At 45.0% G+C, this 13,280-nt stretch overlaps 1 protein-coding gene across 3 annotated transcripts in view; it reads left to right on the forward strand.

The window, feature by feature from the left end:
- Positions 1-7,423: 7,423 nt before the first annotated feature.
- PIK3C2A (phosphatidylinositol-4-phosphate 3-kinase catalytic subunit type 2 alpha) overlaps positions 7,424-13,280 on the forward strand; it is an 89,826-nt gene continuing 83,969 nt past the window's right edge. Inside the window, exon 1 of one of the 3 annotated variants that reach the window (XM_061610250.1) lies at positions 7,424-8,000. The gene's annotated coding sequence lies outside the window, so the exon portion shown is untranslated. Of the gene's footprint in view, positions 8,001-8,608; positions 8,675-13,280 lie in introns of those variants that run through there. The other 2 variants (XM_061610249.1, XM_061610251.1) reach the window with 2 other exon arrangements.

Here is a 13,280-nt window from a genome sequence, read left to right on the forward strand (position 1 = left end):
TTAAACGTGCAGGGGCAAACGGTGACTTTTCTGGTGGATACTGGAGCCACATACTCCCTGATAAATGTTGCATCCGATAGTTGGTTAAGTAAAGAAGTGAAAATGACAATGGGGGTAGACAGAAACCCCACACCAATGTGCATAACGTTACCATTGCAAGTAAAATACAATGATAAAATGTTTAACCATGTTTTTCTTTATTCTGCTTCATGCCCTATTTCTTTAATGGGCCGTGATATGTTATGTAAACTGGAGGCTACCTTAACCTGCACCCCTGACGGGGTGGGTTTGTTGATGAGTGTATTGGGGGTGCCTGTGGGGAACACAGTTAAACACAAACATATAGGTCACAGCTTACCAGAAGATCTCGTTGACTTGCCACCCGACTTGTGGGGCACAGAGGATACGGATGTGGGATTGTTACAATCGGTAAGCCCTGTCAGAATTCAGGTAAAGCCATTCCTCCCGCCACCAAATGTTGCCCAGTATCCTTTGTCATTAGAAACAAGAGAAGGCATACGCCCTATAATTGAAGGTTTTATCGCAAAAGGAGTCATCCGGCCACAGCGAACTCCCTGCAACACGCCTATTCTACCTATAAAGAAACCCCCAAAGAAACCCGGAGATCCAGTCCGGTGGAGATTTTGTCAAAACTTGAGGGCGGTAAACAGGTATGTGATCCCTTTACACACTGTTGTTCCAGACCCGGTAACAATCATCAGTCAGATTCCATGGGACGCGAAGTGGTTTACCGTCATTGATCTAAAAAATGCCTTTTTCAGCATCCCTCTCCACCCAGATTTGCAGCATTTGTTCGGGTTCGAATGGGACCAGCGCTCTTTCGTTTGGACCCGAATTCCTCAGGGATACTGCGATAGTCCCGGGGTATTTAGCCAGTGTCTACGGGACGACCTCGAGGGGTTCACCCCAAAAGAGGGTTCAGTTCTTGTTTTGTACGTTGATGACATCTTGATTGCGAATGGACACCAGGGGGCGCTGCGAGAAGACGGTAAGGCTTTCCTACTATACTTGCATTCAAGGGGTCATAAAATCGACCCGAAGAAAATTCAGTGGCTATCAGAGAAAGTTAAATATTTGGAGTTCATTTTAACGCCAGAGGGGCGACAAATGGATCCCGGGCGCGTTTCCACCATACAGAATTGTCCGCTCCCAAAGACAAAGAGACAGTTAAGAGGGTTCCTGGGACTGATTGGGTTTTGCAGACCCTGGCTGCCATCCTGTGGAGAATTGAGCAAACCGCTACACGCGTTTACTGCAAGTAAAGCTCCTGATTTGATACAATGGAGCCGGGACAATGAAAAGGCGTTTGAATTACTAAAACAAAGTGTGGCCACGTCTATGTCTCTGAAACCGCCAAATTATGGTAAACCCTTTCATTTGTTTGTCCATGAAAGATCGGGGGTGGCTAGCGGAGTTCTGACACAACTGTATGGTCCCAGTCACTTTCCGGTGGTGTTTTATTCACAGCAAATTGACAATGTGGCTCGCGGGACTCCCACATGCACACGCACCCTGACAGCGGCGCCTTTTACTCTTGACCAAGGTAAAGGGATTGACCCTCGGTCATTCCACTACTGTCTGGACTTCGCATGCACTTTCAGCTTTATTGCGAAAAGGTACCACACAAGTGTTTTCAGCGCAGAGACAACAACAGCTGGAAGCAGAGCTGCTGGAGGATCCTAATGTGCGGTTTGAACATTGCGGGCCGTTAAACCCAGCCACCCTCCTGCCTGAGTTGCCTCCGCCTTTCCCGGACCATGACTGCGTACAAGTTTTGCAATCCACCTTGCAGATCAGACCGGACCTGTCTGATGAACCGCTACCGGACTCGGATGTCGTTCTCTTCACTGACGGCAGCTCTTACTACCAGGATGGGGTAAGATACACGGGGTTTGCAATCACAACACAATGGGAAGTAATAGAGGCAGCGGCGCTCCCAGGACGATGGGGGGCACAAGCGGCAGAGATCTACGCTTTAGCCAGAGCATGCCAGTTGTCGGCAGGTAAAAAGGTAACCATCTTCACAGATAGCAGGTATGCTTTTGGGGTCATACATTGTCATATCCATTTGTGGAAGTACAGGGGGTTTACTACTGCGGGGGGCAAACCAATCCAACATCTGGAACTTGTACAAAAGTTGTTACAAACTATTCTTGAACCTTTACAGCTAGCAGTGGTGCATTGTAAAGCACACACCAAGGAACAAGATCCTGTGACATTAGGAAACGCCCTGGCAGATCAAACAGCGCGCCAAGCGGCATTGCTTCCTATAAGTATGCCGACTTTGGCGCTGGCAACCACTGCTTTTGTCCCGCCTGTATCTGTTTCAATACCCCCGCAGGAACTGAAGCGATGGACCGAGCTAGGAGCGATCTTGAAACAGCAGTTATGGACTATGCCTGACGGTCGAGCATGCCTTCCCAGAGCTTTGTACCACACAGCAGCGAAATGGTTCCACGACCACGGGGATCACTATGGTAAACATCCGCTAGTGGACTCGATCACACGCTTCTGGTATGCTCCCGGAATTCAACCAGTATGTGGTGCAATAGTGAAAGCATGTCACATTTGCCAAGCAAACGGCCCAGCTTTACCAAACAGGGCCCCGCAAGGGGGCAGACCCGTACCGGCTGCACCATTTTTACATCTTCAAATTGACTTTGTTGATCTCCCTAAAGCAGAAGGAAAGAAACATCTTTTGGTCATGGTATGTCCTTTAACAGCATGGGTAGAGGCATTCCCAACCACAAATGCCACCGCCACAACGGTGGCCAAATTGCTACTGAAAGAAATAATACCGCGGTTCGGGGTTCCAGAGGTAATAGACTCAGACCAAGGAACACACTTTACAGGACAGGTTTTGACAAAAGTTGAAGAAGGTTTGGGAATCAAACATCTATTCCACACTGTTTATCATCCACAATCGTCCGGGGCGACGGAGAGACAGAACCGGAAAATTAAGACTGCATTGGCTAAGTATACTCAGGAAACAGGTTTAAGGTGGCCTCAGGTACTCCCTCTCGTTCTTTTCCATTTGCGCACCCGCCCTACCCGAGCCTTAGGGCTCTCGCCATTTGAATTAATGTATGGCAGGCCTCCCACAAAAGGGGGGAGCTTGCCAAATGTGGATGTTTCACTATTGGGGGGGGGATCACATAACTGTATCCCAGTATCTTTCTCTGCAGAATAGACTCCGTGAACTGTGGAAAGCTGCCGGATCCACCAAGACGGTGCCCCTTGAGTACCAGGTGCATCCATACTGTCCTGGGGACTTTGTCTGGGCAAAGAAATTTGTGAGGGGCGATTCTTTGCAGCCAAGATTTACAGGACCACATCAAGTCCTTTTAACTACACAAGCAGCCATCTTCCTGGAAGGACGGAAGTCGTGGATACATCATTCCCACGTAAAGCCTGCTGTGGTAGCGGCACCTCCACCTCCCCAGGTCCCCAAAATACGTTTGCAGAGGAATGAAGAAACCGGTCAGTGGCAGGCGGCTCAACTCCCTTTCCAAGACGCAGACATCGAGTAAACAGCAATGCAGGAATGCTCCGACACGAATGGAGGATGTCTGCCTATTTGTGGGTCGCGGGTGTTTTGATTCACCATGCCTGGCCCTTATGTTGCCCCCCAAATGTGAAAATATGCAGTGACAATGACTATTATTATCTGAAAGATTTTGGACGAACAATCCCGAAAACCCAGGACTGTCCAGATCCCTTCCTGTATGATGTGGACCAGATAAAGGAAGGGATGGTGAAGGCCGACATTGCGGGACGGTTATGTCATAAAGCGGCTGTTATATTGCAACACAATTATACAGGCAGCTGGGTAGTACATTGTATCCGTGTGGAAATTGAATGGCCCATCAGACTCGCACTTCGGTGCAGACAATATCGCCCTATGCCTAACTATGGTTGTCCCCCTAATGTGGATGTAAAGTCCATAAGAGCAGAGTATAACATGCTTACTTTCCAGACACAAGATAATAGAATTACTTTTCAGCTCAGGACAACAGAAAAACAGAAGTTTTGTGTGGGTATCGGTATACCATCTTGCTATGCGTGGCTGAATGATAAATTGAGCGCTCAGAAACCCGTACAGAAGCAGGTAACACAGGCTACACATAACATAAAGACATTAGGCGGGTTTAAACAAAGAAATACTAAAATAGGCGATGGGTGGGACGGAAATACGTTTGTTGCCTTAATGGAAGAGACAGCTCCTAAGAAGGGCACTTGTTATGTCTGTGCACACAAACCACCACATGGACAGGCTGGAGTCCCCTTGACTGGGGCCCCTTTGCTGTTAAAAGAATATCTTTCCTTTGCTTCACATTCCAGCTCACAGGAACTAGAAGGGGGGCTGGTTCTAAGCGGGCCCATCGCCAGATCAGTCTGTGTAGGCAGCGGCAGCCAGCCGACGGGAGGGATGATGTGTGATGGCTTGATTTACTCTACAAACCCGGGTAATTGGACATTTTTAAATGGGACACACAGAGCAGAGGGCTTAACTTGGTTATCCATCTGGCAGCATTTGTTGCGGCTGACTTTTGCAGACCATCATCTGGTGCCTTTCCTCGCGGACTTAGTGGACCACCAAACCCCAGCTGGACTCTGGTGGCTTTGTGGACACTCAGCGGTAAGGAAACTACCAGTATCAGGCTCTTGGACCTGTACTTTAGGAAGGGTGGTGCCAGGGCTTCGGGTTTCCCCCACTCTGCCCACTCTGTGCCGCCGTAACAAGAGAGGCACAGGGGAGGCAGTGCTGAGAGGGTTTTTTCCGATGTATGGCGCAGCTAAAACATACCAGGAACTCATAGAACTTTCTCAAGCCTTTGAACGTTTTATGAATGATTCGGCCATTTCCTTTTCAGACCTTACAAATGAACAAGGACAAATTAGAACTGTAGTTTTGCAAAATCGGCTCGCCTTGGATTTTTTATTGAGCTCTCACGGGGGGTCTGTTCGTTAATAGGGAGCGAATGTTGTACCCATATTACGGACAGCAAAGCTGACATCATTAAACACATTAATGATATCGGTAATATTTATCATGAGGTAGAGCGCATTGGGAATTTCTCTTTGTTCTCTGGGTTTTCTGACTGGTTTTCTGCATGGCCTGACTGGCACAAAATTTTATTTTACATTGTTATGGTACTTGCTTTGTTAATTTCTGTTTGCTGTTGTTTGCAATGCATTCCTAATTTGATGCAATTGGCCTCGGTCTGTTTGGGCAAGCTCACACTGTCCCTTTCCCGAAAACCGCAACCGACTTACATGGAAATGGCTTTGAGACCGATTTGGCAACCCAAGCAAGGTAATACAGCTACCTGAGAGACTAGTTAGTCTCTCAGGGCTGAAAGGGGGGACTGTTAGGGATAAATTGAAACCCCCAGTGCTTGTAAAACTATAGTTCACTTGTCCTACCTAAACCAGCTTAGGCTTCACGGGAAATAGAACCAAAGTGGCCTTTATTTGACTTTTGATATAAAATGTCGGTTTATTTCCTGGTGACCTGACCCTTACCTACATTCCAGTGGCTCGCATAATAAAAGCCGGTTTAAGCTGGAAACTTCCCTACTATGCATTTCTGTATCACATTTATGCTTATGGCCTTGCTTATTGTTACAAATGCTCCTTGCATAGAAATGTCAAATGCTTTCCAATGTCCCACAAACCTTGACTTGCAATACTCCTTTGATATGTAAGCAAAGTAATATCATGTCTGTCTCCAGTTTAGGGGGCGCCCGGTTGCAGCTGAGCCTCCCCTCAATAGTTGCCTTTGTCTGTTGTTGCATAGTGCTTATCTCAAGGACATGCGAAGTATGCAGACATAGAGTCTGAGAGATAGTCTTGATGTTTCCTCTTTTGTCCTTCCCCCTGTACCCCCTTACCTCCTTACATATGCCCCAAAGCTATAACAGTTAGAAATTGCTTCTTTTGTATTTTATGACGTGAACCCGATATTGTAAACTTCGGGGTAAGCCTATATAAACCCTTGGACACCAATAAACGAGGTTCCCATGCTGGCCTGCTTCGGCTTGTAAGTATTGGGTCCCCTTTGCAAAGGTTTTTGTCTCGTGTTACTTGATCTCTGATAGTGGGTTCATTTGCACTCAACTCCGCACTCTTCCCGGGTGTAATAAGCAAGTTGGGGTTGACAGGGCGACTTGCGTGTTGGGTTTGGACCTAACACAAGTTTCCAGTAATTCACACAACTTGCTTACTTAGATCTCATGATAGGAAGAGGAAATGATGATTAATTGCTTATTCTCTCCCTCTTCTTTGAATCTATGGATATGACACTTTTATCATGACGCTATACAAACCTATGCTCAGTACAAGCTAACCTGTCAATGAATCCTTTAACTAGCGCCAACCAAACATTTACTTCTGGGTTCTGTTTTAAGAGAAAAGTGTGTTAGTTTAAAAAGCAAAATGATTGTTCCAAGTCCAACAATCAGATTTGAAAAGGCAGCTTCCTACTATTCTTTCTACTGGTATACTCTCTGTGTTTAAAACATATTATTTTCTGCCCGGAATACCGACTGATGGCCAAGGAGTAAAATAAAGGATCACCGTGTTGTCCTTACTGCTGTAAAATGCAGTCACCCATGCCGAAATAGGCGACATCCCCAGCCTGGTCCTGACGTGCTGATCATAGATGCTGCCATAAACAGCACGTCGGCAAGAACAAAAGTCACGTTGTCCGGAACTTTGTATGAAATCCAACCCCTCTCAGTCACCCCACTGCTGTTTGCCGCCACCCATGATAGGAGACAGCCAGTGAGATTAGGAGTGAGAGGGTTTTTGATTTCTGTGGAAAACTACTGTTTGAACTATGCTTTCTAAGGAAGTTCTTATGCTAGTGTTGCCACTCCACTTTTGGCCAAATTTTTAAGTTCTAGTAGTTAGTTGCAATTAATAATAGTTCTACTATTTCAGGGGTGGGGAATTTATTCTGTCTGGCAAGGGAGGAGTAATGGCATTCTCCCCAATTTCAGGAATCCTGTGTCTTTAAGCAGCTATGTAACAACCATGGAGATGAACATTACCTGTTGAATTTTTGGGTGTTTGCAGCTGTTAAAAGGCACTGTGACAAAAAGGTAACACCCCACAATTCTTTCTAGTAAGAAACACTGGATGGAGAACTTTGCCTCTTACACTCACCTCCTATATACTCACTGGCCCTGCCCACGTGGCAGGAGGATATGGGAAGAGGGCAGTGTTCAGGTGACAATGTATCGCACTTTGGTCAGTATCCAGGCACTTCCTAAAGCAATTAAAAGTACATGTACAGAGAATGATGTAACAACTTAAGGTGGTGTGTGAGAAGGGTTGTAAATCTCCTGCACCTGTGCAACAGCCACGTGACAAGATAAAGTTCAACTGGTGAAGCACTCTCCTCTCATTGCTCCTGCAGGCTGAGAAAGGCTTCACCCGCTGAATTTTTGTTGTGTCGCACAACTATTAAAGGCAGACAGGAGAAAAGAAGTAGCAACTCTATGTGACAGCAGTCCAGGAATGGCGTTTCTGTTATTCTACACGTCTGACGAAGCGTTCTGTATAACCCGAAAGCTTGTTTCCCAAATTTGAAAAACCCGAATTGGTTGGTTTACTATTCAGACTTGTCATATCAGCCTGCTTTAGGAGAGCACTGTGAGCAATCAACATATCAGAGGCGGGTCGCTTTCCCACACTCAGCCCGTCCTCCTGTTGCTCCGCCTAGTCCCTTTCCCTCAGTTTGCCTAAGCTTGCTCAGAGCCGGAAGTGAACATACGACGGTAGCAAGAGCCGGCCCAGCGCGGAGAGCAAAAGAGGCGGGGAAGGAGAAGAAGAGGGTTTGGTATTGATCTCGCCAGTAACTTTCGCCGCGGCGGGGACGACGGGAAAACGGGTTCGGCGACGGCTGGTGTTTCGGGATGGAGGCGCCCTGAGGTGAGCGGGACAAAAGAAAGGCTAGCTCCTCGATTAGAAAGGTCGGCTATGAGGACCAACTGGTGCATGAGAAGAGAGAGAAATTCCTGAGGCGTTTGTTGCAACTGAAACGGGACTTGGCTGACGGAGAGCTTCCTCCGGCTGAGTGCATCCCAGTGTAAGCTTGGCTCAGCCTCTGGGTCGTCTGCTTTCCCGTTGCTGAGGCCTCGCTTCCTCTCTTCCACCCTGAAATCCCTTGCACTCAACAGCCTAGGCAGAGTCTGCCCGAGTCCCCCCTCCCCCCGCTTTGGTAGGGGGGACTTTTTCGCTAAACCCCACAGCCTCTGTAGGAGAAGGAATGAATGAGGGGGCTGTGCTGCTTGGTTTGTAATGCCGAGGGCGCCAAGGCCAGCCAATTAAGGTGGCGCCGAGGAGGAGCTGCCTTCCTCCCTGTGGCTCCATTTCGGGAAAGGAGACACTTGAGCAGATAAGGAGGCCTTCTCCAAGCTATCTTACTGAAAATAGGGCAGCAGAAGAATAGTCTCTCTCTTCCTTCCCCCTCCCCCTGCTTGGCCTCGAAGAGCAGGAATTTTTGACACACAACAGGCTGTGTCGTCTGCTAATCGTATGTTATTGAAAGACACAGAATAGCTCTAACTCTGACTTATTGCGGCAAATTTCCACCGCGTTGGTTTGTGTGGGGCCTAATAATGATGGCTTGAACATCCTTAGGCAGGTTGGTGTGCAACAGAGACATATGATCGCTTATACACTAGCATGTTTTGACAGTAGTTGTAAATGCTGCTGGTGTAACACCGATATCCATGTGATCAATCCTCAAAGTAGTAATTAACCATGGTAATAGATGCTGTGGTGCATAAGAGTAGGTTTCTATGGCCAAAGGCCCTTGGGTACCACAAGTCGTAAAACGTTTGTACGACCAGCAAGACTTGATTATCATTGGTGTTATTCCAGGTGTGCAGTAATGCTAGATGCTAAAACAACAAAACATAATGCTATGATGTTCCTATGAGTGCTTGCACAAACTACAGTAGAACCCCTTGGTTTTATTTTCTGAGACTAGTAGTATTTGATTTTATTTGTGGACCCACAAGGTATAAGGGGCAGTATTTGTTACTGGCCGTTTAACTCAAGATATCATAAGCATCTTGGCTTACCTGGGTGGGTGAAGAGCTTCATTGATTTTAGTTGATTGGCATTTGATTCTAAAGAGTTTAAAGTGGGTTTGCTTTTGAAAATCTGATGCTTAGATGCTGAGCTTTCTCTAGGCTGCTTTTCAGATGTGTAGTCACTTTGATGTGAGAGAGCTTGTAACTGCTGAGTGCTTATACTCTTTACTAGATTTTTGATATAGAAGCTGTAAGAAGAACATATAAATTGCATTCTGTATTACTATGCAACTGCCTTTTTCTAACTCACATGTCCAGTTTTCTGGAGAGGAATCATGACATAGTTTCAAGACTACGGAACTAAGGAAGATGATATTGTGGTAAACGGAAAAGGCAAAATTGCTAGACTCAAGCTAAACTCCACTTGTATATGATACTACTTTTGATCTTAAATGTTTGTCTTTCAAAGGGCTCAGTAGGCAGTTTTATATCTCACAGAAATGTAAAGGTGTTGGGATTCAAAGAAGCATGAGAAATGTAAATGTATTCTGTGTACAGTTCTATTTGAAGTAACAGCTGATAAGAACTGACACATACATATATGGTGGGAGTATAAGTATAGGTTGTGCTAGTTTATAGCCGTTCAGTGGAGTTTAATATATTCATGGAATCTCTATATTTAGTATGCACTGAAAGACAAAGAAGAAAAATAAACTGAATAGCTCAATATAACTGTGAATGATTAGAAAACCTGTTGCTTCTGCCACCAGTTTAAAACAGGCCATAACTGAAATTTTGATTCTGCAGGAATTGAGAATTATCCACAAATTTGCTTTTCCTTGTGAGTTCCCTGTTTCTTGCCTTTATGCTTTTGCATGTTAAGTTGGGCATAAGAAAGAGAAGTAGAGGGTGGCAAACCCTGAAAGTAGAAATAAAAGCTATCATCAAGGAAAACTGAGGGAAATTCACATTTTCCCTATATTTTTTCTATGGTTTCTTACTGCATACCCCTACATATCTTTTTACAGGATCTTTCCCCCTAAGGAATGTGTCTCCTCCACCCACCATATTCCATTGTCCTTTGTGGTAGGCTTTTTTTTGGTGGTTATTCTGCGTATATTGCCCTTGCCGCTTTGTGATGCAGAAGTAAAGATTCCATTCACATAATTTTATTTACTATAACAAAGTCGGCATGCAATGTTGGCATATTGAACTCCTCATTTGAACATTCTGACACATCATACGTAAAGCTGCCTTGTACTATATCAGGTGATTGGTCCACCTAGGAGCAGCTACCCACATTTTCAAATGAGTCTACCCAGCTTTACCTGGATGTGCCAGGGATATTGTACCTGGGATGTTCCATGTGCAGAAGATATACTCTGCCACTGATCCATGGCCACCCCACCATATCTCTTTTAATATGAGTGATTCAAGATAATGTTGGTAACTTCAAGATTGAATCCTATGGTAATTTTGTTGTTTGTAAAGATTGCAGTATTGTGTAATCTTGATAACTTTACTGTACAAGCCTTGGGCAGTCCCATTAATGTATTCTAGGGCTCTCATCTTGTAAGATTTAATGGATAGTGGCTTGGCTCCAGAGCGCCACTTTCAAGATCCAGGAAAGGCTTCCACTGGAGAAAAGGTGGGGAGATTATTTTTGTTCCTTTCCCTTGCAGCTCCACATGCTGCCCCGTGCTGTCCTGGAGGGTCTGGAGCAAAGTTTCAAGGGTTGCAGAGGGAAGGAGGAATTGATGAATATCACCAGTCCCTCCTGCTTCCTCCAGTAGTAGTGGGACTCCATGTTGGTGACACCAATATATGGATGACACCCAGCTCTCTTTCACTATTGCATCTGAACTAGATGAAGTTGTGTCAATGCACAACTGTTGTCTGGAGCCAATTATGAGTTGGATCAAGGCCAATAACTGAAGTTGAATTCTGACAAGGTGAAGGCACCATTGATGGACAGGTTCTGTATCCAGGAGTTGAGTGTACAGCCTACTCTAGAGGAAGCAGCACTCTCCCTGAATGAGCGGTCCGTAGTCTCAGGATAATCCTGGATCCAGTGCTATCCTTTGAGGTACAATTGGCTTCAGTGGCAAGGAGTGCTTTTTACCAGTTCTGGGTGACATGCCAGCAATGACCATTCCTGCATCGGGATAGCCTTGCCACAGTGATCCATAGTTTAGATTGCTGTTATGTATGCTGCATTGGGCTACCCTTGAAGACAGTCTGGACATTGCAGCTAGAGCAGTGTGCTGCCACAAGATAATTTATTGGTGCATCCGTAGACAGTCATGTAACCACGATTCTGTGAGATATGGTTGCCTATATGCTACCAGGACTGATTTAAGGTATTAGTGTTGGTTTTTAAAGCCGTTTATGCCCTGAGTCCCAGTTATTTGTCAAAGCACCTTCTCTCATATATCCATCCTGGGCCCTGTGGTTGGCAGGGGAGGCTCTGCTTCCCCTGTGGGTAGGCTTGGTTCACTGTGTAGTGACATGAGAGAGTACTTTCTCTGTTACCACCACAGTCTGGTAGAGGGAGAGTTGCACACTGTAGTCTTACCTGCAAGCACACCTTTGCTGGGTAATGACTCTGGAAAGACACCTGTGATATTACAGAGGCCTCTGAGACTACATATTTCTCAACTAGAAGAAAACCTGCTAGATTTTTTAAAAGTGTGATACACTGTCTCTCTCACATCCATTTCTCATCTTGCAGTGATCTTGTTCCTGTAAACTGCTTGATCCTAGGAAAGGGGCAGATTCCCATCTATGCATAAACACAGGAATAAAGATCCCCGTCCACTATGTATACTAATCCCCCCTTTTAAAGTTTTGTCTTAATGTTTGTTATGTTTAACTTGTTCCTTTTTATTATTTTCAGACAGGAAGGTAGTTTGAGGCCAAGGGCAGGAGCAGAGTAAGGAGGGAGGAGGCTATACAGAAGAATAACCTTGTCATTGTTTTGCACTTATTATTATTATATCAGTTGCTTTTTTCAAAAAGAAACTGTTGTGTGGAGACTATTGTGGGCTAGATCAGGGCCAATAAACTGAAGCTGAATTCTGACAAGGTGAAGGCACTATTTATGGGTAGTTCCTGTGTTCAGGAGTTTAATAACAAAACTATACAGAATGCATTCAAATACAAAAGTTTTGATATTGTTTGTAAAGTCCTTACTAAGATGTATGAACTCGTGTGATAGTACTCGCTTTGGGTTGTATTCAGTTGGTGCCCACCCACTGATGGAAGGCTCTTTAAGCCAGCGGACTTTCCCTCAGTGTAACAGGGATTGAGGCAATCTTCAGCAATTCCTGAAGCCCTCAATGCTCCAGAGGATTGGGGAATCCTTTGAAGCAATGAGGAGGGGACTGCAGGGGGAGAGGAACCTACCTGTAATATTAACATATTTGCTCAGTGAAATAATCAGCAGTTTCATTTAATCCATTTTTAAAAGCTATTTATATTGCAACTTTGTTTGATAACTAAATTGTTTAGATGTTTATTAAATGCTGGTGGTAATGAGCAGATGGTAGGATTGTCTGTACTTTTAGGTAATTGGATTTCTTTCCATTAGAAACTCATTGAATGTTTCAAGACCAGAAAGTGATTTGTATTTCTGTACTTCTCAATTTATTAGTGGGAAGATTTTCTAAGGATATTAGTTTTATTGTGCTCCCCATGTTTCCCTCTCCTTGCCACCTACATGAAATTAGGTGAGTGCTGTGGGGTGCAGGTTCCCTCTCCCTGATACATCACTTGAGTTAAAGTGGATAGAATAGTGTATAGCTCTATATAAACACCACTGGGCAGGTGCTGTGAGATGAAATTATTAGAAACTTGGTTTGGGAGCAGGGGGATATAACTTGAATGTAACTGCCATCACTACCTGCTCATCAAACAAGAGCAGTTGTAGGTAGGATCAGGTACTTGGAAGACTTGTTGAAATGTTTATCTCCTCTCAAACAGTGCAAACTTAATCTGGAAGCTGGAGAGGAATGAATTAAGACCAGAAATCAGTTCCAAAGCATACCAACAAAGTGCAACTGTTGGCCAGTAAAAGCAGCACACTTCATTATTGCTTAGAATTTTGTAGAGGTGCTTTACTTCATCTTGAACAAACTGTGGGAAGTTTGTCTGGATTCTTACAATGGCTCCTTTTGCTCCCTGAAAGCTATAAAGCCTTGTGTCTAGTAGTTT

The sequence above is a fragment of the Rhineura floridana genome, chromosome 2 (genome assembly GCF_030035675.1).
Source record: "Rhineura floridana isolate rRhiFlo1 chromosome 2, rRhiFlo1.hap2, whole genome shotgun sequence".
Lineage (NCBI taxonomy): Eukaryota > Metazoa > Chordata > Lepidosauria > Squamata > Rhineuridae > Rhineura > Rhineura floridana.